This window comes from Octodon degus, unplaced genomic scaffold (assembly GCF_000260255.1).
Source record: "Octodon degus isolate 3935 unplaced genomic scaffold, OctDeg1.0 scaffold00031, whole genome shotgun sequence".
In the NCBI taxonomy this organism is placed as follows: domain Eukaryota; kingdom Metazoa; phylum Chordata; class Mammalia; order Rodentia; family Octodontidae; genus Octodon; species Octodon degus.
This window is the reverse complement of record NW_004524607.1, coordinates 16,746,026-16,768,581: the sequence shown is the minus strand read 5'-3', so window position 1 is coordinate 16,768,581 and position 22,556 is coordinate 16,746,026. Positions and strand designations below refer to the sequence as shown.

General features: G+C 39.8%; 1 pseudogene across 1 annotated transcript; it reads right to left on the bottom strand.

The window, feature by feature from the left end:
• Positions 1–2,323: 2,323 nt before the first annotated feature.
• On the bottom strand, positions 2,324–3,022 carry LOC101591883 (annotated as a pseudogene). Its single transcript, XR_001117062.2, has one exon. The product of XR_001117062.2 is annotated as a 40S ribosomal protein S8 pseudogene (transcript).
• Positions 3,023–22,556: the final 19,534 nt, after the last annotated feature.

The following is a 22,556-nucleotide window of genomic DNA, read 5'->3' as shown; positions in this document are numbered from 1 at the left end:
TGGGCCTGCAGCCTGGGTTGAATGAGGATCCGCGGGCCCCGGGTCGTCTCACTCACTTGCCTGGCCTGTGCTCCTGGTCTATTCAGGATCCCGTGGCCCGGGTCATCAGAAAGAGAATTTTAAAAACAGAGAGAGATGACTTAAATATACAAGGGAACCTAAATAAGATTAGTAGCTGATCTCTTAGTACAAGTCATGAGGGCCAGAAAGCAGTGGGATGACATATTCAAAGCACTGAAAGAGGGGCTCAGGTGTCTCTTCATTTGGTATGTACTCAGCATGTGAGAGACACTCAGTTCAACTATCAAGGCACACACACACACACACACACACACACACACACACACACACACAGAATTAAGATGACATATCCTCAGATACAAAAAACTGAAGGAATTTCTCACCAATATGCTTTTCATATAAGAAAGGCTAAAGAAAGTTATTTTCCCCCTCTTCATCTAGGCATGACGTTAATTGCTTAGCTGCTTTTCATAAAGCTCACTGAGGACAGGTACACATTGGGACCAATGCCTTTTTTCTCTCCCTGATTTCCAGAGTCAATGCTAGGTGAATATAAGTGGGAAGGTTTCAGGAAATTATAGATAACAGAGGGTTGGGTGTGTTGTCAAATATCTTTATTGATCAGGTGAACATTAAAAAACATTTTAGTGTCACAAGGAATACTTTTAGCAAAGTATTAACTGCATTTTATTTATATAGCAATTTCATTTTTCATTAAGCTCTAACAAGAATCTCTTTGGCAACAATTATGTTATACTTTAAATCCTTACAGAGGTAAGAAGACTTATTTTTCCCCTTGAGATACAAGGAATTAAATCCAGGCAGCATTGAGTTAAAAATCCTAGCCCATTTTATTTATTAATTTATTTTTATTTTTTATGTATTTGCAACTCAGACTTGTTAGTGATCCTACTATTCCAGCCTACCCAGCACTGGGATTACAGGCATGCCCACCACACCCAGTCTCCATTTTATTGTTTCTTTTTTTTAATGTATTTAGTACAGGGTCTAGAGGGTCTTAGTACACAGATTGGACTCATAGTGATCCTCCTGTTTTCAGCCTTCCAAGTGCTGGGATTTCTGTGCCAGCACGGCATGCCAGAGATTGAACCCTGGTTCCTGCACCTGCCTAAGCAGGTGCTTTAGTCTGTTGAGCTATTTGGCCTGCCCTCCATTTTATTTTTAATTCTGAGATAGGATCTTGCTAAGTTGCCCAGGCTCAAACATTCTTTCAGTCTTTTCTTTGAGACAGGATTTTGCTACAAACTTTCTTTCTTCTTTTGGGACAGGGTTTTGCTACAAACTGCTGTGTAGTTCGGGCTAGCCTTGAACTGACTATGCAGCGCAGGCTGGCTTCAAGATTGCAGGGAACTTCCTGTTTCAACCACCCAAGTGTTGCTATATCTACCGTGTACAACTATGGCCTGTTATATGGGCTCAAGCTTTCAAACCTCTTGCCACAGCCTCCTGAGTAGCTGTGAGCCTACCACCACACCAGGAGAAGTAAAACTCTTCAATAATCTTTCTATTTTTAATTTTTGTATTGCCAGGGATTGAACCCAGGCTTTTACAAACGCCAGGCAAGTGCTCTATCACTGAGATATACACTCACACAGAAATCTTTCTTTTGGCCCATTGGCCACAAGCTTTCAAGTTTATGATTTATTTTTTACTATTTCATCTAAGGTACTGTGACTAAGATTATTTCTATAATTACATAATGGTAGCATGTGGGTTCCAGTTTATTTTTTTGTCCTGAGGCTCAATCAAACCCAGATATATTCTACCACCGAGCTACCTCCCTAGCTTTTTAAATTTGTTTTTCTTTTATTTTTTTTCCATAATTTTATTGATAAATAGCAATGAGATAGTTTCAAATCAAATTGGTAGGACAGTTTCAATAATTAAAACACATTGCATACTCTCTTCCTAGTGGTTATTTGCTGTACAAGATGTGGACATGATATCCTATTTACAAACACTGTTAGAGCAAATCCCTCTATTCATTAAGAGAATGTAACTATATATCTATCCTAACCATTTTGAATACACAGATACAAAATGGACATTCATCTGTATCCTTTTTTTTGTTTAGTTCCGTCATTTGAATATTATAAGTGTGTTAACTCAGCAAAATATTCTAAAAGAGTCCAGTAGTCCATAATAGTATTGGGTGTTCCGCTTGACTGGCAATGTCAGAAATTGTTGACCTGAGTCCTCTACAACTCAACATAACACCATGGCTTTACTTCTTTTTTTTTTTTTAATGAGCTTTGCAAATTTATAGACTGTTCATATAACATGCACATAGAACAATAAACACCTTTATTACATGAGTTAAACCAGGAGGGAAGGTTTATTTGCCTTTCCGGGCCTTGATTTTCCTCAGATAGAACTCCAGCTCTTTGCCCTCTAGCACATAGCCATCTGCTCGGCCACACTGGCCTGGTCTTGATGCAATATAGGCAAGAAGCTTGCCCTGCTGGAACTGCTCCTCCAGAAGACTGCTGATCTTGGCGTTCTTTTTCCTTTCATCATACTTCTTTTGAATTTTCTTTGATCGTTTTTTGTTTAAAATCTCCTCCTCCTCAGGAGTCAGCTTGGCCCCCTTTTTTCGGCCCAGGGGCAGTGCATAGTGGGATTCGTACCACTGTCGGTACGGCATGCTGTCAATGAGCACAATGCAGTTCTTCACCAAGGTCTTGGTGCGGACCAGCTCGTTATTGGATGCATTGTAAACAACATCAATGATCCTTGTTTTTTGAGTACAACACTCAGAGCCCCAGGAGAAGTTTCCCACATCTAGCCGCAGGGCTCGGTACTTCTTGTTGCCTCCTCGAACTCGGACTGTGTGTATGCGGCAGGCGCCAATCTTAGTGTTGGCAGCAGGGCGCCCCAACTCATACTTCCGCTTCTTGTGATAGGGCTTTCTTTTGCCCCCGGTCTTGCGGCGCTTGTGCCAATTGTCCCGAGAGATGCCCATCGCTCGGCGCCAGCTGGAAAGAGCTGGCTTTACTTCTTATACTTTGTTTTTATACTTTTCTGCTGGATGGTTAAGACCAAGATAAAGCAAGACCTATGCAACAAGAGTTGTAGCTTTTGGGTCTGAGAAGGTCAGTGAAATCCCCTCAGGATTTATCCTGGGATCCTGTACCTCAGATTGTAGAACCTTTGTCAGTGTCAGCCATGTGGATGAGTCACGGCCATTGCTTGGCCAATGTGCTCTCTGTGAAAGCCTGAATGTTTTCTCTCCAAGTGACCCTCCTTAGGCACACTTTACATCATTGATCACTTTCCTCTTTGGCCCCATAATCTCCTTGATCAGAAAATTTGGGACACTAGCTTTTTAAATTTATGTTTCATTTTGAGACATATTCTTAAAATTTCCTGGGCCGACTTCAAATTAACAATCTTCCTGACTCCACCTCTGGAGTAACTGTGACTACAGCTGTGTTCTAATGTGCCTAGAAAAGTCTAAGCATTGCAATGGTAAGCTCATCCAAGAAGTTCACAGAAACATCCAGCATAATGTTACATCAAAAACCTGGACTAGCAATGTCACAAAAAATTTGCTCTGGATGCAATTCATAGCACCAAAACAATAAAATAAGAAACCATCTCAGGGAGATAGTAACATTTCAAAAGGAAGTAGGGGAGGCATGAGAGGAAGCACATCAGACAACATGATCCAAGAAAATCTGTCTGAAGAGACTCAGAGCTTCTGTGAGTTATGGTTTGAAGTGTGAGGCAGCTATCAGCATCAATTATAATTATATTCCCTGATCCTTGGGAGGCTGAGGCAGGAGGATGGAAAAGTTGAGGCCAGGCTGGGCAACTTACCAATATCCTGTCTTGAAGTGAAGAGAAAAAATTTAAAACATTGATGATATAGTTTAGTAATGAGTACTTGCCTAATGCATGTGAGGTCCTGGGTTTCTTCTCCTCTACTACTGTAAAAAGTAATTGATAAATAAAGTAGAAGTCAAAGGTAAAAATGGCTGGGGCTATATTCAGTGGATTATTTGCCTAGTGTATGCAAGACACTGAAATCAATCCCCAGTAGTGTAAAAAAAAAAAAAAAAAACCTGTTCTCTCTCGCATGGATCAACAGATTTACAAGTATAAAATGTAAGATATTTAATAATGTGATTAGGTCTACAACTGAAGTAGAATAATTTTTTTGTTTTACCTCAATGCTTATTTATTGAATGGTAAGAATACTGTACAGGTGTAGCACTGGAACCAATCTTGTTTGTAGTGCCCCAAATTCCTCCATTTCTATAGCAGATCTGGGCTGTTTGTCAGAAATGAAGATAACTATTGAAAGAGTTCAGGAAATGGTGATAACTAGCCTTCAAGATGGCCTCTAGGAACCTGGTGGGGTAGCAATTGCTTGTAATCCCAACACTGTATGAGGCTGGGGCAGCAGGATTGGAATTTCAAGTCTAGTGTGGCCAACCTAGGGACTTAGGTAGATCACCTCCAAAGTAGAAAGGGGGTAGTAGTGGTGGTGTAGCTCCCTACAAAGGCATTGGGCTCAATCTGCAGTATGGGAAAAAAAATTCCTGGTCTTCACACAATGTCAAGTTTCCTCTCATACCATACTAAGGTTGGATTGTGAATCATGACAATAGAGCATGGATGGGTTGTAACTTCTGGGATTAGTTCAAAAGACACTGAAGCTTCATGCTCCTTCTCTCCATCCCTCTGTTCTGGGGATCAGAAACAGGGCCTTCATGGCAAGGTCCCCAAAAGGGGGGGACTGAGAACAGCCAATCACAAAGAAATGATCCTGTAGATTTGTATCTCTATGCAACCTAAAAGTGGTTCACAGCCCTGAGAACCCCTAAGAAAGACTAAGACCAAACCACCAAGTCACAAGGCTGATTCTCAGACCTCAGAAACTAAAGGAAAACGTTTAGTTGGGTGTAACTTATTATATAGCTATAATACATATGTTAAACACGATCTCAAACATCCAGTGAGGGTGAGGAACAGCCTAGCTAGAGGGGGGTGAAAATTGTTAGCTTGTACAGCTAGTAAGCAACCCTTGAGGTGTCATCAGCATTAGGTCACCCACTTAGTAAAGTCTTGGCAACACCGTGGCAGTCTCAGATGCCAAGGGATTGCTCAGGTGAGCACATCTACTTTTGCTTTCTTCTTTACACCTCTCAAGGTGAATAACTCAAACCAAACCTGGCAGTGAACACTCAAGGATATTATATTTCCAGTTCTTTTCATTTTATATTTTGACACAGGGTTTTACTAAGTTTTCTAGGCTAGGGCCCAACTTGTGATCCTACTGTCTCAGCCTTCTCAGTAGTGAAGATTACAGACATGTAACACAAATCCAAGTTTGCAGTGCTTTTATACTTCAAGTATTTTATAATTTGAATATCTTAAGTCTCAACCATCAGATTAAGATTTTGGCAAAGATTTAGCAGTTTTATTAAAAGCAACCATTGGGAAGCTCAGGTAAAAGGGCTCAAGGCTAGCCTGAACTAGCAAGATCCTATCTCAAAATGTTTTGTTTGTTTGTTTGCAATTTAAAATTAAATGAATGGGCCGGATAGATCAGTGGATTAAAGTGCCTGCTCCGGCAGAGAGCAGAGGTCAGGGTTCGATCCCTGGTATGCCATGCCAGCCCCACTCCTAGAGCATGCTGAAACAACAATTTAGACTGGGCATAGCATGTGCCTGTAATCCAAGCGCCTGGGAGGCTGAAAACAAAAGAATCACTATGAGTCCGATGTACTAGTGAGACCCTGTACACCCTGCCCTAAATTCTTAACTAACAAATAAATAAATCTAAACAAAAATTAAAAGATGTACCAAAAAAAACCCAACATCTTAAAAAATACATACTAAGTATTCCACCTGAAAAATATCGAGCCAAATTAAAAAAAATACTCAATAATATTCAGTATCTCTCAGTTGTTGTATTTTGGTTTGTTTTTTTAATATGAGCTATAGATTGTAGTTCTAGATCAGTTTCAGGCAATTTTTTTTTTTGTTTGTTTGTTTCCTGCTACTAAACAATGAAATACTGTGTCATTTTAATTATTTATTTTTATTTCTTTTTCTTTTATTGTGCAGTACCGGGGATTGAACTCAGGACCCTTATTCTACTGAGCTGTTTCCCCAGGCCCATTTTAATTACTTTAAAATTTTTTCTTTCAGGAATTGCTGAGACTTTTACTTTTATGTTGATATTCTCATAATCTTCACCCATTAAAGGTGGAGTTTTGATTCTATAATTATTCCAGTATCATTTGTTACAGTGGGTTCTCAAGTGATCCTATTTTAAGATGTCTTGAAATTAATTTTCATCATATAAAGAATATATATACATATACATTTTCTGGCCATACACCCACAGAAAACCCCACTGTGAATAAAGAAAAGTTCTCTTCCCGTAACATCCATAAGTCCATATGCTTCCCTTCCTTCCCCAAATCAGTTTCCGGTTTAATGTATACTATTGTAGTCGCTGCTATTAAGTTGTACACATTGATTCATTTTCTAGTCATATAAATACGTACATACAACAATGTAAGATGTTTAAAGTATCTTATTTATTTACTTATTTAGGTCTCGCTAGGCAGCCTCAGACTCCCCACGCTGGGATTACAGGAGTGCGGCTTGGTTTCAGTGGCCAGCGAGCCGTGCCTCGGGTTCTGGGGCCAGCACAGCATGCAGTACTGGGGATTGAACCCATGTCCTTGCGCTTGCCAGGCAGGTGCTTAGACCGCTGAGCTATCTCCCTGGCCCAACAATAAGTTTTGAGAGGTTTGTCTTCGTGTATAAGAATTATCAACCACATATTGTTCTTCAACTTGACGTTTGCTCTCCAATCCATACGTCTCGGGGAACTTTCTAGGTTATCGTAACACGGTTTAACAAACATGTTCCTTAGAAAAACTGAACAAGAAAAACTGAACAATCTCCCCACCTGAACAAGATTCGGGTCTGTCTCTTCAGGTGGGAGCTCTAAAAATAGTATCTTTATTCAATTCAGTGCTGAAAGGAATCTTCTCATTACTAGCTGAGATTCTGAACATGCACCTCAGTCCTTCCTTTGCGAAGGTGTCGATGACTCCTAACCCACAGAGCTGGGGTGACACTCTCGAACACCGTTCTTTTCTTTGGTTAGCCTTTACTCTTGTACACTTGATTCTAGCTGACCTGCACCTTTCCTCAAAGTACAGTTAGGGCTGAGAGCTGTCTTCCCTTGGGGGTTTCAGTTTCCAACCTAAGGTGAGCTGCACACACCACTCCAAAACCCTTCCCCTGCCCCCAGGGCTCCCGCCCCCCAGAACTGACCCCGCTCTTTCCCCATCACTCTGGTGGAGCCCTCCGCAGGGAAGTGACGAGGGCGATGCTTTGCGCGTCTAGGCCCGCCACCCCCACCCCCAACACCGGCCTCGCTTCTCCCGCCAGCTCGCTCCTGAACTTCTCCGTGGACACCCAAGACCTTCGCCACTGACCCGGAAGTGATTGTGGAGCGGGCGGAAGTTCACACCGACACGATCGCGCTTCGCCGTCAGTGGGCGGAGCCATGAACGACTTGGATCCGCAGGGCTGGTGGGATGCTCCAGCGTGCCAGTTTGGGGATGTAGTCCTGAGGTGGGAGCACGCCTGTTTGGAGGGAGAGGGTGGTGGTGGGGTTTGGTGCCCGAGTTATCCAAGACACACCACCCCACACCACGCCCCCTACCATCCATCGGCCCACCCCCCATCGTCGTCCTCCATGCCCCTCTAGGCCACTCTGTACAAAGACTGAAGTTCTTTTAACTCTGAGGCCGGGTCTCACTTTCCCCTCATAAGAAGTAACAGCTTTTATCCTGCCTTAAAATTTGTCCTTCCCATATGTGTATGTATAAATATATGTACCTATGCAAGTAACTAACAATACTTAAAATAGTATAAGATAATAAAAATACAGATTCCAAATGTATTCTTTATGAGAGAACATATATGTACATATGCATAAATATATACTTTACATTGTATAGTCAGACACATTTAACAACTGAATTTGTATTGTATATAGTATGTACATTGCAATATCTAGAGCAAAAAAAGACCAAAGAAAATTACAACCTGACTTTACGTTTTTTTGTGTAACTCTTACAGTACTGCAGTCTAGAACAACATAAAATTACAGTACCGTACCATACAATCAGAAAAAGTTACTGTACGGACAAGGAATACTCTACCAAAAAAGATATTGAGTCTCTGTAAAGAAGATATATATCTGTATCTATGTTTATACATATATAAAGTCTGAACAGTCATAACAGGTCGTCAAATGAGGAATGCTTGCATTCATATAAATATACTTTTATCAGTATACCTGTGTATATATTTGTACACATAAATTTTATACATTCACAAACCTAAATACAGATCAACATAAAACAATAATATATATACACATGCATGTCCCCACAGAAAAGTCATTATATCATTTGAGGTATTTGTCTTTATTGTAAGACTGTAGGTTATCATAAAATTGTTCTACAACTTGCTTTTCCCTATCCCAGCTCTCCACCTAAGGGTATGTACATTCCTTTTCATTTTTTTTTTTTCTATTTGTTTTATGGTATGCTTCAACCCTTCTATTCAGAACTGTAGGGGACATGGATGAAACCAGTAGGAAATATTTTGGGGTTACCAGCAAGTCTGGGTTGCTATCAATACCTAACATAGTTACCTCATCACCTGCTTCTTTTTTAAGCTAAATAATGAACTTATTAATGGTACCTATCTGGCAAGCTGATTAGCAGGCCTCAGTGAATAAAGGTGTATAAGTCACATAGAATTATGAGGTCCCTTGAACTTTTCTAGAACTTTTAGTCATTCTTAGTATTTTCTATGCTATTCCTAATGTTTTAAGATTGTCACAAAGATATTTGATTCCAACTGCCTGACAGCAAAATATAACATTCAAATCAAGGAAACCTTGAGTCTGGGGGAGCTTCTCCCATTTGGCCTTCCCTCATTTTTCCTGCATTACATTGCAGTGTTTTGCAGGTTGACCTTATCCTTAGATACCCCATAACCTGCACCTTCCACCTCTTTCATTACAGCTTATCTTCCTTAGGTCAATGCCAACTCCCACCAGACTGCTCAAGGCCTGTGTACCTCTTGCTCTTCTTGGCATACACATTAACTGAGAAAAAGGCTTTCCAGTTCCACATATGAATAAGTGAGTTTCCTGCTCAGATAAACATTATGACATTTTTAATAAGCCTAGGATCACTCCTTTTAATAATTGAAAATTGTTGACATGAAGATGTAAGGACATATTTGTAAAGAAGGAACTTTATATTATTCATTACCTCTGTTACCCCGTGACTGTTCAATCAGAAGGAAACACACCACATCTTCTGTCCACAAATCCTAGGGAAAAAATCCAAGATATTGTACTGCTGTGAATTTCAAAAGAATATGCATTCGTTGTGTTGCTGACCATAGTGAGTTAACATATATAGTTAATACAGCTTATGTAAAAAGAAAGATATATAATACCAAAATAACAGATATTTATATACTTTTCATTAATTTTGATGCATTTATGACTTTATTGCTATATATACAACTTCATCTAGGACACTTCATTTGACCTCAGATACCAATTAACAAACATCTCAAGATCAAAGAAAGCATCCTGCTGGTAGTCTACATACATGATCACCAAATTATCTTAAGCTGAACATTTTTTAGAGAACTCTAAATTTTCTCCAGTAACTCAAGATAAGCTACCAAGGAGTTCTCCTTTTTCCTTTTATTTCTGTTTTATACATGCACTCACATCTGCCTAGAAAATCCCTCCATCCACAGCTCACTGAGGATCATACACTTTAGCACCAATTGTGAGATTCTGAGCAATGTACTTCTATATAATGAAACACTACTGGCCTCTACTCCATAGCCCTGTTGTAAGTCATAAATGGCATGACCAGAATATTCAGAGAGATGCCTGGGAAAGTCATCTCTCAAGGGTTAGTTGGCATAAATTTCTTTTCTAATGACAGTCCCTCTCCACCTTTGCTCCAAAGTGGTTCACATGTGCTACCAGCACTGACCATCATCTCTAGGATCAGAGGATCTGTAACCCTGGTGAGCAGGGCCTCTCAGTGGCCCACACACCTTGAATCTCCCCATTAGGGAGATTGCTCTGGAGGTGCAGTTTTCATCAACTCCCTAAGGTGAGTGAGACACTTGGCTTACCTTCTTTTTTCTCATAGCCCCAGTTGATGAAACCTACTGTGTAGATGTTGGAGATAGCATGAGGAAAAGTTTTCAGGCCCAGGAGGGGACAAGATGAGTCTTGGAAGGAAGTCATGTAGCAAATTCCAGGTCTCAGACAGGGGGTTGCCCATGCCAAGTAAAACCAAGGGCAACCAGCCAGGATGGGTCACATAAAGGAAGAGTATCATGAGGGCAGAGCCTGAGCCACAGCCTGTATTTTTTTTTTTAAATTAACTTTATTGAAAATCAATAATTACATAGCATATTAAAAATTGTAGAAAAATACTGAAATGTGAAAGATATAAGATGTTGACAGAGTGAATTTTAGAGAAATATTTCTGAAATGAATACATAGCATGAGATTAATAATAGATTGCATGTTGTATTTACAAACTTAAATGAATATAACAATAAAAATTGTCCAAAATAAAAATGAAGAATTTACAGATCAGTCATATAATAGTTCACTCTGTGCCAAAATCAAGAAACTTATATTCATATAATTAGAATTGTCAAAGTAGAAAGGGGTAGGCAATAAATATTTAAAGATTTAAAATATCTGAATTTAGGTGAACCTGTAACACCACATTTCAAAAAAAGTCCCACCACATTTCCAAGAAAAATGAAACTTTTGCACAAGAAATTTGAATAAAATCATACCAAGATACACAAAAATGAAATTGTTCAAAACTTATTGTAAACAACAAAATCATTAAAACATATACATAAAAATATTAGCTATGGAAGAACAAAATTAAATAGCATCTTATTCCACATTAGAAAGAAAATGAAAGACCAAGTGTGTAAGAAACTAGACTAATTAAGGGACTGAAAGAAAAAAAATCTGTCCTCTTTCAATTTTATACTTAGCAAACATACCTTTGAAAACTAAAAGTGAAATATTTTCCAGTTACATAAACTTGAAATGTTCTTTTTTTTGTGTGGAACTTGGGATTGAACTCAGGTGCAGGCACTTACTCTACTGAGCTAGCTCCCTGGCCCCAAACTCAAAATATTCTAATACCTCCAGACATAGCATATAAGAAATAACAAAGAGCATAATTCAGAAGGCAAGAGAAGGTACTGTATGGTCCTGGATAAAGAACAAAGAGCTCTCAAAATGATGGTTATGCAGGACTATGTAAAATATATTAGATGAACCCATTAAAGATTTCTATGAAACAGTTATCAATCTTATGTCGTTATTCACATTTTTTTTCATGTGTGTATAAAAGACAAGGAAGAAGTAATATAAAGTCAATGTAAAATGGAAATATACTTTTTAGAGTTTCTAACACTAGGAGAAAATATCATACCATGTCTTTTAAGTTGATTGTAAGTCAAAGATAGTATAAGTCTTAAAACAAAAAAAAATAAGATTAAGCACTATTTGAAAAATTAAATATTAATTAAAAATTAAATTTTTCAAAACAATTGAACTAAGAAAAGGTTTTCATGATAGTAAAGAATTACTAAGAGTAAAACATAAGATAAATACTGGAATGGCAAATAAATGACCAGCACTTCTCACAGTTTGGGGATAGGATATCACACAAAGTTCTAGTATATTATGGACATGGATAGTGTTCGTGATGCTTACTGGTGGCCAAGTGTTCACTTGTGGGACTGAGCTATTGCTATTTCCTTGATATCCACCCTGTAGACTCAGATAGAATCATGACCCATAGGGTGCAGAAGTCCATTTGTAGAGTATGCTTATGGAAATATTTTGCTGCTGTATACAAAAGAAAAACTGAAAGACTGCTTTTATATACCTCTTATTCTCCTGTGTTTAATTGTTTGCCCTATTTGTTGAGTTCTTCCATTCTTATTCATGGAGTTGTGATCATTTTGCTCCCTTTCTAGAATATCATTTAGTAGTCTGTGTAGGCTTGGCTTTGTCATCATGAAATTCTTAAGTTGTTCTTTGTCATGGAAGTATTTCACTTCTCTATTAAACTTGGAGAGTTTTGCAGGGTGTATCAGTCTGGGTTGGAATTTGTTTTCTTGCAAGACTTATAGTACTTTGCTCCATGCTCCTCTTGATTTGATGGTTTGTGAAGAGAAATCTGCTGTTACTCTGATGGGTTTTCCTTTAAATGTGATCTGTTTCTTTTCTTTAGGGGCTTTTACTATACTGCTCCTGTGCTGAATTTTTGGAATCCTGATTATTATATGTCTGGGTGTGTTGTTAATTGGGTTGATGTTATTTGGAGTTCTATATGCTTTGGTTATGTGAATTTCAGATTGTTTCCCCATATTTGGGAAGTTTTCTGCTATAACTTCCATCCATATTCTTTTTATATCATTTGTATTGACTCCTTCTTTCGCATTGATATCTATTAGTCTCACGTTGTTCATCTTTGCATTGTCTTGCAGGCGTTGAATTATTTTTTCCTGCATCCTAGTTGTTTTTAAGAGATCTTTTCTTACTTTTTCACCTGATGCAATGGTGTCTTTCAGGTCTGAAAGTCTATTTTCACTTTCATTCAAGCAGTTTTGCCAGCTTGTGATTGAGGTTTTAATTTCCTGTATATCACTTTGAATCTGCTTCATGCATTCTATTTCTTTCCTATATTGCTCATTCAAGGTCTCTATTATTTTTCTACTCTCTTCTATTTTTTATCAGTGTATTCTTTAGAAGCACTTAGTACTTCTTTCATTATAGTTATCATTTCTTTTTTTACTTCAGAAATTATTTCTGACCTGATTTCCTCTATATCTTTTTGCAGTTGTTTCTTTACTTCCAACTCTATTATTTCACAGATTTCAGGTGTATGATTTCCAATTTCTTCTACACTAGTGTCTCCTGCATTTGTTCTGGGTGGGCTCAGGGCCTGTGAATGCATTTTGCTCCTTCTCTTTGTCATTTTGTATAAAACCATCTTCTGACTTTTGGTGTAGAACTTAGACAGAGTTATTACCTTTGCACCAGGTCTGGATCTCCCAAGTTCAAACTCGTCCAAGTGGGTGTGGCTTGGGTCTGGTTGCTGTGCTGCACTTCTGCCTGCTGCAGCCCTTGCAGGTGAACCCTCTGTGCTACTCTGGTGAGATGTTCCACTCCTGGATCAGCTGGGGGTCTTGCCTCTAGCCTCTTTGCAGGGAATTCTGCTGCAGGATTCCACACCAGGCCGCCTGGGCTCTGGTCGAATCAGGATCCGGCAGGCCCTGGGCGGTCTCACTCACCTGGCCTGGGTTGAATCTGTATTGGCTTTCAAAGGGAACAGCAAGCCAAGGCAGAGTAAGAAGCTTTTAGAATTGTCAAATCTGAATGATTCTGTTGCACTTTGGTTGTTGAGGAGGTTTCTAGTTGCCTGATCCTTGGCCCTCATTAGTTTAAAGCAAGGCAACTATTGCCTTAGTGGGAGTTAGATAAACAAGTTATTGGGACTATGGACTCTGGATGGGTTGGTTTTTTATAGGAAAGACATGCTTTTGTGGGAAGGCACTCTTCAGTATGTATAAGAATGAACTCTCTTAGGAGGAGCAATCTTAAATGGTCATAAACTCAATGAGATGTCCAAGCATTGTAAAATACAGAAAGTAAAAAGCTTGACAAACATATGTGGATCTTGTTCCTTTAGAAGACAGTCCTGTCCCAGCCACCACTTCAACTTGCTTTCTGTTACTAACCCCTTGCATCTCTAATGACATGTGACTTATGCAGGGTTACCTAAGTACCTCCCTAGATTAGTGGGCAGCTATAAGTAAGCAGTAAATCTGGTTTGATGAGATAAATCATTACATATCTTTGGAGGATGAAAGGCCAAGGCCAAGGTGTGACAAGTCTGACACCTCTAGAAGATTGTGAGGGAAATCTTCCGTTTCTCCTCTTGTTGCTAGTGGTAGCTGGCAAGCTTTGCTATTTATTCTTGATTGGGTATATCATCTTGACCTCTGCCTTTATCTTCCCTATGTATGCAAGTGTCCAAATTTCCTTTTCCTATGGGGGGACACTGGTCACTGTAGTAGGGCCCACCTTAAAGGGTTAATTTTAACTTGGCTACCTCTGTTAAGTGCTTGTTAATTTGCCTAGTCTGGACTCAGATGTTCTAGAAGTGATATATAACATGCAACTGAACTTGAGTGACTGTTGATTATTCATCAGAAGCCATAAAGGCCAGCAGGCAGTGGGATGACATAATTAAAGTGCTGAAAGAAAAAATAATAATAATGTGTTGGAAGAGGGCTTGCTGGTCTCTGCATCAGAACATGTAAAAGGCCCTGTGTTCAATCCCTAGGAGGAGGAAGAAGAAGGAGAAGGGCAAGGAGGAGAATGAGGAAGAGGATGAGAAGGAAGAAGAGGGAGAAGAGAAAGAAGAACAAAAAGAGGAAGAAGATGAGGTGCTGGTGGAGGGGGAGGAGGCAGAGAAGGGAGGGGGAAGGGAGAGAAAAGAGGAAAGCAGTGGAGGTGCACAAGGAATGAAGAAGAGAACTCCAGTTTTGTTTTTTAAAACTCTGTCAGTAATATACTTTCCTTATAGAAAGACTAGAGGGTTACTTTGGTAGCCCATGACTATAATCTCTATCTTCTGGTCCGTTGAGGCATGTAGGTTACAAGTTTGTGCCCAGTTTGGGCAACTTAGTGACTTAGTGGGACCTCCTTTTCAAACTATAAAGAAAAAAAGAACTTGGGATTTTGCCCAGTGGGAAAGCCCTGCATTGAATCCATAAATTGTCCATGGTTGGTGATGCTAAAAGGTGCACTTACTTGTACTCCCCAACTCCTCTACCCCTGCACCATCACATGGTTTCTCCTCCCTCTCCCTCCAGGAGTGTGACTAACCACTTACCTGCTTTCCATAAACAGCTTTAAAGCTCACTGAGAGCAGGGCTCTTTGACAGACACCTCTGTTGCCTCCCTGATGGGCAGAATCAATGCTAGGTGAATGGAAGTAGAAGGATTTCAAGAGAACGGACTTATAGATAATTAAGAGTTGGAAGTATTAATGAATAGCTTTATTGCCCAGGTAAACTTTCACCAGTGTCATAAGAAGTCCATTTAAGAATAACTGCATTTTATTTACAAACTCATTTTAGTCTTCATACAATAAGCATTTTATTAAATTTGAGAAATAATGTCTTTGAAAACAATTACAGTGTGTTTAATTTTATGAATTTGTGTAAAGGGTCCCACTATACAGCTCAGACTTGTGATTCTACTGTTCCAGCCTCCGTAGTGCTGGGATTACAGGCATGAGCTACCACAGTCCACTCAGCGCTCATGGCAGGTGGTAAAGAGGATCTAACCTGGGTCCTCATGCTTGCCTACGTAGACACTTAGACCACTGAGCTACAATGTACTTTAAATCTTTATAAATAAAGACCCCCTCCAACACTCTAAAACTTAAGGTACTGACAATTGAATAGTGGAGGACAGGCTAAAGACACAGGCTTTATTTATTTATTTATTTATTTATTATTTGTTGTTGTTCTGAGAAAAGGGTATTGCTAAATTACTCAGGCTGGGTTCCAACTGTCCATTTTCTTCTCTCGGTTACCCTACTTGCTCTGATTATAAGTGTGTACCTCCATGTCTGACATAGAAGACTGCTTCATTCAGTAAGTTGTTCTTTTTATTTTGTATTTTTATTTTTGCAATACAGGTACAAACAAATGGTATCCTACATGCTAGGGAAGTGTTTTACCACTGAACTATGAACCTAGTAGAAAATATCTCTTCAAGACATTTGTTTTGTACTTTTTTCACTTATTAATATTTCATTTAAGATCCTGTGATTAAAATTATTTTTATAGTTAGATACTATTAGTATGTAGAGTTTAGAAAGATTTATTTATTTACATCTTGGAAGTACTATGGATTAAAATTGGGAATTTTAATACAGAGTTCATCTCTTGACCTTTTTAATCTTATTTATATTTTGAGACAGAGTTCTTCTAGGTTGCCTAGGCTGACTGTGAACTTGCAGTCATCCTGCATTAGTGTACTCAGCTAGGATTACGGCCATGTATCATTGTGCCCCAAAAAGCCATTCAAACACACCTCTCTAGAAACATGCAAAATATTGTTTAATCAAGTGTCTGAGCCAGCAATTAACATACAATAGCAATCACATCAGAGAGGTTCTGAGTGTGAGCCCAACAAAGGAAGAATGAATAAATAAAAAGAGAAGTAAACAGCAATACTGAATATAAAGTAGCAGAAGTAAGACTGAGAGGAAGCACATCAGACTACATGACAGCAGAAAGATTTCCTGAGGAGGCTTCTGTTGAGCTCTCACTTGAATTATGAGTTGCCCAGGTGAAGCCATCTGCATCTGTACCCTGTCTATACAAGAGGCCAAGGCAGGAGGATGAAAAATTTCTGTGAAACCAGAGCATCTTAAAATTAACCTCCCTTAAAATATCAAAGATGGATGAAAAAGCCATGGTTGTAACTTGATGGCATGTCACTTGCCTAGCATGTGGGAAATTCTTGATTCATTCTACAGTAACATAAATGATTTAAGAAAGAAAAAAAGAAAAGATTGAGAATTTCCTACGTGGTACAGCATTTATTTAGATTGTGTGAGGTCCAATTTCAGTCTTCAATAATATTAAACAAAATCATCTTCCATCCCTGCATAATTGCATTGTTTTCCCCACCTTACTTCCTTAATGAGTGCCACTAATTGATTGCCTGGGTTCAAAAGCAGGTTGAAAGCTCCCTGAGGACAGTCATTCTTGGGCAGACACACTCTGTTGTTTCCCTGTTGTATAGAGGCAACCCTAGGTGAATGAAAGTGAAGGTATTTGAAGATAAATAAATTACATATAAATTCCTGTCAGGTTGGGTCATCTGGTACATAGTCATCTCTTACATGTTAGTTGGTGTAAGTAGCATTTCTGAATGATGATCCTTCAGCTTTGCTCCTAGGAGGCTGATTCCTGCCAATACCACTGACCAACATCTATCCCCTGGTCAGGGGGTCTCTGACTCTGGTAGGCAGGGCCCCTCAAGGTCTTCATCACCTAAATCTCTGTGGAAGATCTTGTGAAGGTGCCTTTACATTTTTTTTAAATTATTTTATTTGATACAGGTTCTCACTACGCAGCTCAGACTCATAGTGATCCTCTTGTCTCAGCCTACCCAGTGCTGGAATTACAGGTATGTGCCACCATACCTAGTTGCAGTGGCTGGCTCAGCATGGGGCCAGCATGGCATGCAGTACTAGGGGTTGAACCAGGGTCCTTATGCTTGCCAGGCAGGTGCTTAGACCACTGGGCTATCTCCCTGGCCCCAGGTACCTTTTTCATCAGCTCTTTAAGGTGAGACACTTGGCTTTCCTTCCCTTCTGTTTTTTCACTGCCAAGATCCATGAAACCTGTAGTGCTCTACCAGGGTAGACACTGGAGAGAGGAGAGAGAGTTTGCAGGTCTAGGAGGGGACAAGAATGAGGCTTGGAAGGAAGATGTGTATTTACTTCCCAGTGTCAGTAAGGAGGTTGCCTATACCAGAGAGAGCAAGGGAAAGAAGCATCTTAGGCAAGTCACATGGCAGAGCCTTTATTGGAGTTTCTGAAGGCACAGCAAGCCAGAACTGATTTGAAAATTGCAACCATTCCAATGGGACATGTTTGTTGTCAAGGTCACTATATGATGACACTTGGCCCCAGATTATTTATAATATAGGAAATAGGGAAATATCTTGTGTGAGAATTAGGTAATGAAGGTGTTGGGAGTAGAGATGCAGGAAATGTAATTTTGCATAAGAAGGACATGGCTTTGGTGGGAATACTTGTGTTTGGAAGATTTGCCTATCTTGAGGAGAAAATACCTCCTGTGCCAGACAGCCTTTGAGGCATACAGACTTCATAAATACACAAAGTAAAAAGAACTCTTTCTCCCATCTTCCAATGCTGCATCATTGCATTGCTTTCCCCACCTTGTTTTCCTCAATGAGTGTTACTAATTGCATGCCTGGACTAAAAAAGCAGCTTGAAAGCTTCCTGAGGACAGGCATTCTCGGGAAGAAACACTTTGTTGTTTCTCAGATGAGTACAGACAATCCTAGGTGAATGAAAGTGAAAGTGTTTGAAGATATCTATCTATCTCTCTATCTATCTATCTATCTATCTATCTATCTATCTATCTCTATCTATCTATCTATCTATCTATATTTATATATCTGGCTTTAGGTTGAATCATCTTCACATATCAGAGTATCATTCCTAAGAACACCCATAGTTCTCTCCCGAAGGCAGCAGAATCAACTGGCTCTTGTTGGCGATTTTCCATGTCTCAGCTATTGATGTGAGCTGGACCCACATTCTCCATCACCTTTCTTAAGCACTTGAGGGTCCTGTGACCTTTAACTTCACCCTGATCCTTCATCATGAGTCAGGGCTGAATGCATTTGGTTGAAAAATCCCACCATCTTCCCACAGTCCTTTGAAGATCGTATGTTTAATACTAATCATTGGATTGTGAGCAGTGTAATTTACATGTATTCTGTAACATAGAAATACTAATAGCACCTACCCCATAATGCTGTGGAAAATATAAATGATATGTCTAAAATATTGAGAAGAGATATCTGGGACAGTCATCTTTTCAGTGTTAGTTGGCAGAAACATCCTTTCATTAATGACAGTCCCTCATTTTTGCTCTTGGGAGGCTGATTGCTGCCACTACCAATGACCAACATCCATTCCTAGGACACAGGCTCGCTGATCCTGCTGGTCAGGGCCCCTCAGGGCATTCACCCCTTGAACCTCCCTGTTTGTGGAGTTCCTCTGAGGGTGTGTTTTTGTCATCAACTCCTTAAGGTGAGTAAGACACTTGGCCTTTCTTTCTCTTGCTTTCTCACCACCCCTGTCCATGGAACCTGCTGTGAAAAAGACTTTGCCGGCCTAGGAGGGGACAAGAATGAGGCTTTGAAGGAAGAAAATTATATATATATATTTCTGATCTCAGAAAGCAGGTCATCCATGCCAAGGAGAACCAAGGAGAAGTAGAAGCCAATGGGAAACAACCTAGGTGAATGGAAGTGGAAGTGTTTCAAGAGAAAGAAATTTAGCTAACTAATGGTTGGATCTTTACAGATCATAGTATCCTCCTCTATCCAAACCACAGTTTTCACCTGAAGGCAGCAGAACCAATGGTCTCTTGTTGACAACTTTCCATTCCTCAACGACTGAGATGAGCTGGACCTGTGTCCTCCTATTCCCACCCACTGCACCTCAGGTTCCTGCCACTCAGAACTGCATGCACCCTGCCCCTTTACTGACAGGTCAGGGCCATGCCCATTTGCCTAGAAAATCCTTCCTTTCATCCATGATATTTTGATTGTGAGCTATGTACTTTGCCTCTAGCCTGTAGAATGAATAACGGTATCCACAACTGTTCATTTCAGTATACAATTTAAACCATAATAATATGCTTCCCCCCCTGCTCTGCTTTTCCCTCCCTCTCTGTACCTATGATTAAGATTATTTTAATTTTTTTATAATTAAATGCTGGTAGTATGTGGATATGTACTTTTACTACAGGGGAGCCCAGTATCTTTGCACTGTATCCCATCCCTGGTGCTATATATATATATATATATATATATATATATTTTTTTTTTTTTTTTTCTTTTTCATTTTGGTGAGAGTATCTTGCTAAGTTATTAAATAGCCCAAGGTGGGCATAAGGTTTTGATCCTAATGCCTCAGCATCCCTGAATTGTTTTATTATGATAATAAATATAGGATATGACATCTTAAATGTTTTTAAACACACAGGTCAGTGGCATCAAGTATATTTATATTAAATTGAGTTTTTAGTCTCCTTTAAACAACCACTTTCCTAAAATAAATAAGATTTAAAATCTGGTTCCTCAGTAAGACAAGCACATAGCAATTACTCATGTTCTCTTTTTCATAAATAGACATATAACATGCAAATAAAGATAATTTTTCTCCTTTCAGGTAGATGTCAGTGGACAAACTTTCAGGACTGTATTTATTCATTAAGATAGTACTCATTCTTGTTTGTGAATTGAGCAGGAGTGAATTTCCATTAAGGAGTGATATTTTTTTCTTATAAGCTAAGCTAGTCAGACTTACATCTGTTTTTCCTTTCTCCTTTGAAACCCTAAATGTACTAGATCAAACTACCTGTTGAACCTTTTTCTTATTAGGAATTTGAATTATCAAAATCTTCATTTCTTCACATCTCACAAAATCCAAAGGCAATGGAATTCTGAGAGAGACATACTTTGCTTCCAGTTGGCATTTGGTCCTGAAATGCTGACAGCCTTTATTTGCTTGGAGAAAAAAAAATATTCCACTTCAAGGGGCCTCAAAGCCACATCTCAAGTGTCACATCATTTGCAGAAATTTTCCTGAACACTATTCACTCAGATTAAGTCTACCCACTAGCCCCTACTATTACTGTCTTCATTTAAAGCATGGTGACACTGTAGATAACCAAGCAGGTGTAGCTCTCGGTTCCTAACAAAACAGTCTCTGGAGAATAGGCACAGCACCTCCAATGCATGGCCATTCTGAGTTCCAAATTAATATTTTGGGAATCCATAAAAGAGCAGCCCAGGGTCTGTCACCCCAATACAAGTGAAGTCTTAGACTTGGGGCAGACACTGTATAGTTTCAGACTGCCTTCAGAGGAGCTAGTGTTTCTCAGAAGATAACTATAACCCGCCTTGAGAACTTTCAGGCTTTCATGTCTTCTGTTTGCTTTGGGGATAGGCATGTTACTTATTATTTTTGCATTGATAAATTAAATTAGCCTTTCATTTCATGGCAGTCTAAAGCAAAACTTGAATAACCCAACTAATAAAAGCAGGAGTCAGAATTTATACCCAGTCTTCATAATCAGCCACCTCAGAAGATTGACTTCCTGTATGGTCTGCAGGGACAAGTCCATTGATAGAGTCGGTTGAGCATTCATAAACAGTGCAAGGAACGTCCTCATCTCTGTTGTCTCCCCTGTCTATTGGATTCCTGCCTTATTCCCTCCTATCTTCTCCCCTCTTTTTCTTATTTTGTGGTAAAATATGATAGATTCTTCTTTGTTGCTAATCTATGATTCAGCACTTCTATTATTTCTTCTTTGGTCATAGTGATTATGAGTAAAATCTACAAGAGGTAAAGGGTCTGGTTCAAGGATCAACTAAGCGATTCTAAGTACTGCTCCATTCTCTTGTGGTTATAGAGCATAAAGGGGTGGAATGGGCAGTGGTAGACTTAAGGCAGCCCTTGGTTAAGTGTGCATTAATTCACGGTCATCCTCCTTGATCCATCCCACGTTTGCAGTGGCCACAGCAAGGTGGAAATCTGCAGCCTTGCATCACGGACAGCTCTGAGGGTAGCACTATTCCCTGCCCTCCACCCAAATATTACTCTCTTTGACAGAGAGGGCTGTTCAGGGGCTTCCACTCGCCTTTCCCTACTTGAATGGTTCTGTCCTCCAAGTCAAGGAACTGATGTGTGCTTTCTGGCAACTCCTGAGTCTATGTGAATACTGCATTTGGGAACCAGACACTGACCCAGTGGACTCAGTGCATCACTTGAGCTCCAGCAGAAAGGGAGCCCTGGAGGTATTTATGGTCCCCATCTGTCTGCATCAACAGGGCCTTGTAGCCAATATCCTAGAGATACCAGAGTACTCCTCTTTCCGTAGTGTATGGTTATATTTGACACAGATCTGGCCTGTCTTTTACTGAGTGGTGTTTTAGAGCTGAGAACTGACTCAGGAAACTTGGCAGGTGATTGTTTCTTTCCATGTGAACAGCTGATCTTTGTCTACTGCGCATCAAGATTTTGTACAGACATACATCTTTCAATTATCTACATATTATGCCTTTGTTGACTGCCTGTCTGCCTTCCCCAGGTACTATTAGCCATCTTGGTAGGACCTTGGAAGTCAAGCCCTCCTGTCACTGATGCCCATAGCAGCAAGCACACTCACTTTGTTTCTGTTAAGTGCTGTCACCTGGCTTCTGTCACTCCAGGATCCTGTCATCCTCCTTGCTACAGGAGAGCCCAGTGCTGCAGTGGCTCCCTCTGTTCTCAGCCCTGACCTACAGATGACAGCTCTGTGTCACTGTTTATCAACAAAGTTGGTGCTGGCTTCACTTCACTCCCCATCCTCACCCTGTAGTCATGACAAACAGTGTATCCCAGGCCTTGTCATGGGATATAGTCAGCTGTCACTTTAGCACATCTACTTTCCCAAACCCATTGCTCCTTCTGCTGCTATCTACCATTAAAGTCATGGCTTCTCAGTTTCCTATAACAGGCAGTATTTCTTTTGCCATATGCTGCAGTGCA